This window comes from Pteropus vampyrus, unplaced genomic scaffold (assembly GCF_000151845.1).
Source record: "Pteropus vampyrus isolate Shadow unplaced genomic scaffold, Pvam_2.0 Scaffold73, whole genome shotgun sequence".
NCBI lineage: Eukaryota > Metazoa > Chordata > Mammalia > Chiroptera > Pteropodidae > Pteropus > Pteropus vampyrus.
In genome coordinates, this window is record NW_011888854.1 from 6,145,669 (window position 1) to 6,150,787 (window position 5,119).

Genomic DNA, 5,119 nt, shown 5'->3' on the forward strand with positions numbered 1-5,119 from the left:
AAATAACTATATTTTCAGATATTTCACCAGAAAAATATGTCTTTATTCCAGTTTGTATGTGGTGTCAGATCAAAAGACTTTCTTCAGGGATGCATTTTTTTTTTTAAGGGAAGCCTTAATAAATAGATTTTATGAGACAGTCACAAAGCTGGTTGTATTTACAACTCTGAACTGTGACTAAGTTGAGGGAAAGAGCCGGTAACAGTCATATAAATGAGAAAGCAAGATTGTATAATCTTCATGGTTTTCATAAAAGTGCTTTTTCCTCTTTCATTTCTTTTCTTTTTTTAAAAATTTGAAAATGTATAGGAGAATGTAAGGGAAAAATACAGTAATGAGTTTTTCTGACTGGTCATTTATATCTGTGGAATTCAAGATAAAAATATTGAGGAGATACAATATTGTTGTTTTCAAACTTTTATTTTGAAATACTTTCAAACTCTCAGAAAAATGGTAAGGACAGTACAAAGAAATCTTGTTTAGCCTTCATCCTAATTCCCCAGTTGTTAACATTTTAGCACATTTTGCCTCTTTTATGTATGTATGTATGTATGTATGTATGTATGTATGTATGTATGTATGCATGCATGTACACACATGTAATACATACCTATCATTTGTTTCTGTCATTTATCTTTTTTTTCCATTTGGCAGTATTTCGTAGATGTGATGTTCTGTTATTCCTTAATACCTGTACCTATTTTCTACTCTTTCATAATGGAGTATATATATAAAATATATCAAAATTATAAAATTAATACTGACACAAGAATACTACATAACCCATAAACCCCATTCAAATTTCAGTGATTGTCCCAGTAATGTCGTTTACAGCAATAGACCAGAAGAGGAATAAGCAATAAAAGAAGAGTAAGAGGAGGAGGAGAAGGAGGATCGGGGGCCAGGAGGAGGAGTAGGGGAAAGGTGGGAGGGGAGGGAGGGGAAGGGGAAGGAGCTGAGCATACAACAGGAAAAACAAAACTTCGGTGGGGGAGCCAGTTCAGGATCAAGGGTTTCGTTTAATTACCATATCTTTTTGATTCCTTCAATGCACAGTAATTCTTCAGCCATTCTGTATTTTTTTGACCCAGATATTTTAGAAGTGTACAAGCCAATTCTATAGAAAATCTGTCAGTTTATCTCAAGTTTCCTCATGCTTAGATCCAGGTTTTTTGACAGGAACGTTACAGAAAGGATTTGTTTTCTTCACCATACTTTATATCAGACATAATATCAATTTGTGCCCTTACTAGTAATGTTAATTTAGAGTCTACCTGGTTTTCCACTAATTAATTTTGTGTGCGATACGAGTTCATGTAAGTATTCTATTCCTCATTAAAGCTTCACTTGCTAGTTTTAGCATCTTTTGCTGATTTTTTGTCTAAATCAGTTATTATAAGATGGTTGGCAAATGGTAATCTTCTAATTCTATTACTCTTTCTATAATTATTAGATGGAATTTAATGAAAAGTAGGACTCTTGCTCTTGCGCACGCTCTCTCTTAGTATGAACTTTGAATTAATCAGTGGGCTTGGGATCCCCTTATTTATTTTAATGCTCTTGTCACGTAACCACCACCACAGTCAAGATATATAACATATCTATCTATTCTGAAACTTGTCACATGCTCATTTGTAGTCAGCCCCCCTCACCCCACCTTATACCTTGGCAACTTCCACTGTTCTGTCCTCTGTCACTGTGGTTTCGTCTTTTCCAGAATATCATATAAATGGAATCATAGAGTATGTGGCATTTTGTCTCTCTTCTTTCGTGCCACATATTGCGTTTAATATTTATCCATGTATCAGTAATTCATTCTTTTGATTGATGAGTATTTCATCATGTAAATATACCACAGTTTGGTTATCTGTTTACCAGCTGATGGTCTTTTGAGTTGTTTCCAGGTTTTGAAAGTTATAAATAATACAGTTATAAAAATTTGCATATAGATTTTTCTAGGGACATGTGTTTGCATTGCTCTTAGCTAAATATCTAGTGAGATTTCTGATCATATGGTAAGTGTGTGATTACTTTTATAAGAAACTGGCAAACTTTTTCAAAGTGGCTATGTCATTTTTACATTCATACTAGCAAAGTATGAGTTGCAGTTTCACCTCATCCTTACCAGCTTCGGATATTATCATTTTAAATATTAGCCATTCTAACAATTGTATAGTGATATCATAATGTGGTTTTAATTTTCAGTTTTCTAATGATTAATGACAAGTATTGTCTTTTCATGTGTTTATTTGCCATTTGTATATATTCTTTGGTGAAGTATTTGTTAAAAATCTTTTGTTCATTCTTTATTAGGTTGTAATGTTTTCTTATTCCTGAGTTTTAAGAAATTTATAAAACAATTCTGAATTCTGGTCCTTCTCAGATGTAGGAGATACATTGGAGAGACTGTGAATTCAGTTCCAAACCACCACAATAAAAGTGAATATCACAATAAAATGAGTCGCATGAATTTTCTGGTTTCCCAGTGCATATAAAAGTATGTGTAGAGTATACCATTCTATTAAATATTCAACAGCATTGTGTCTAAAAAAATGTACATATCTTAATTAAAAAATACTTTATTCTTAACAAATGGTAACTATCATCTGAGCCTTCGGTAAGTTGTGACCTTTTTGCTGGTGGAGGATCTGGCCTCGATGTTGATGGCTGCTGGCTGATCAGGCTGGTCATTGCTGCAGGCTGGGGTGGCTGTGGCAATTTCTTAAAATAAGGCAACAGTAGTTTGTCGCATCAATTGGCTCTTTCTTTCATGATTTCTCTGTAGCATGTTATGCTGTTTGACAGCATTTTACCTTCTTTCAAAAATTGTGCTCAATCTTCCAAAGCCCTGCCACTGCTTTATCGACTAAGTTTATTTAATATTATAGATCCTTTATTGTCATCTCAACAGTCTTCGCTGCATCCTCACCAGGAGTAGATTCCATCTCAAGATTCACCTCCTCTGCTCCTCCTTAAGAAGCTGTTCCTTCTCTGTTCGAGTTCATTCGTGAGACTGCAGGCTCCACTTCTAATTCTACTTCTTTTGCTGTTTCCACCACATCTGCATTTACTTTTTTTTGTTGAAGTCTCGAACCCCTCAATGTCATCCATGAGGGCTGGAATCAACTTTTTCCAAACCCCTGTTAATGTTGATATTTTGACCTCTTCCCAGGAATCGCAAATGTTCTTAATGGCATCTAGAATGATAAATCCTTTCCAGAAGTTTTTCAGTTTACTTTGCTCGGATCCCTCAGAGGACTCACTACATATGGAGCCATAGCCTTTGCAAAATGTATTTCTTAAACAATAAGACTTGAAATTCAAAATTACTCCTTGATCCATGGGCTGCATAATGGATGTTGTGCTAGCAGGAGTGAAAACAATATTCATTTCATTGTACATCTTCATCAGAACTCCTGGGTGGCCAGGTGCATTGTCAATGAACAGTCATATTTTGAAAGGAATCTTTTGTTGTTCATGGTGCCTCAAAACAATTACAGTAGTAATATCAAAGATCACCATCACAAATATAATGATAATGAAAAATTTTGAAATATTGTGAGATTCACCAAAATGTAACACAGAGACATGGAGTGAGCAAATGCTATTGGATAAATGGCACCTATTGCCTTGCTTGAAGCAGGGTTGCCACCGATCTTCAATTTGTAAAAAACACAGTATCTGTGAAAGAAAGCACGATAAAGGGAAGAACAGTAAAGCGAGGCATGGCTGTATATATTTTGCAAATATTTTCTCATAGCCTCTGGCTTGTTTTTTTAATTTCCTTAGCAATCTTTTGAAGAGTAGAAGCTTTTAATTTTGATGAAGTCCAATTAATTGATTTTTTTCTTTTATAATTCATGCCTTTTGTGTTTAAAGAAGTCTTGCTTAATCTAAGGTTGAAAAGATTTTCTCCAGTGTTTTATTCTAGGGTTTGTTTTTAGATCTTTGTGTATATGGTGCAAGGGATGGGTTAAAGTTATTTATTTATTTATTTTTTGAATATGGATGTTCAATCATTCTAGCATCATTTGTTTTTGATCTTAAGGAGGAAGCATTCAGTTTTTTTCTATTAGGTACGATGTTCTAGGTTTTATATAGGTGACCTTTGTTAAGGGAGTTCTCTTTATTCCTAGCTTCGTTAGAGTTTTTATCATGAATGGATGATGTGTTTTCTGCTTCGGTCTCTGTCGAGGTCATTGTTTTGTCTTATTTAGTTGTTTATATGATGAATGGCAATGATTGATTTAGCTGATGTTGAACCAACTCTGCATTACCAGTATAAATACCACTTGGTTATGATGTTATAATTTTATATTTTGCTAGATTTGATTTGCTAGTATTCTGTTGTGATTTTTTTCTGTATCTATGATCATGATGGGTAATGGTAGATAGTTTTATTGTAATATCTTTGTCTGGTTTTTGTCAGAATGATACTGCCTTTTAAAATGAATTAAAGTCTTACCTTTTTTTTTTTTTCTATTTCTGGAAGAATCTGTACAGAATTGTTATTTCTTTCATAAGTTTTTGATAGAATTCACTAGTGGAGCTATCTAGCCCTAGAGCATATGAGAACCGTTAGTTATGAACCACATGACAAATAGCAATGGCTCAAAGAAGTTTAGAGAACCTAAACTCATCTTTCCCTACTTTTTTTCTTTACTTTTCAACTTGTTACTTATAGATATTTTTGCTTGTGTATTTCTGTGTTTCCATCTCCTTGACTCTGAGCTACTATTTATGCCACTATGTCTCAAATTATCTTATATTTTCATTAATTTTATCAGTTGGATAAAATCAGATTGCTGTCAATTATGTATTTAGTATCAATTAATTCTACCATTTTGTGAGGTTAAGCAAATTGCTCATAATGACAAAGCAATTGCAATGGACTTAGTTTTTAAACATTGGACTTTTAGTGCATTCCATTATACTATGTCATCTTTCTGATCCAAAGGCTACTTAATAGGAGTTTGGTTTGTATTGCTCCTCTTTACTTGTATTGGATAATGTCTAGATTTTCAGGGGATTTAAGTATTCATTTTTTTTAAAAGCTGAATTTTCTGAATTAGAATTATACCTCCATTACTAAGTGAGCCTAGCTTTGTGTGTATTATCT

At 33.5% G+C, this 5,119-nt stretch overlaps 1 pseudogene; it reads right to left on the reverse strand.

Moving 5' to 3' along the window:
• Positions 1 to 2,544: 2,544 nt before the first annotated feature.
• LOC111741095 lies at positions 2,545 to 3,522 on the reverse strand (annotated as a pseudogene).
• Between the last annotated feature and the right edge of the window lie 1,597 nt (positions 3,523 to 5,119).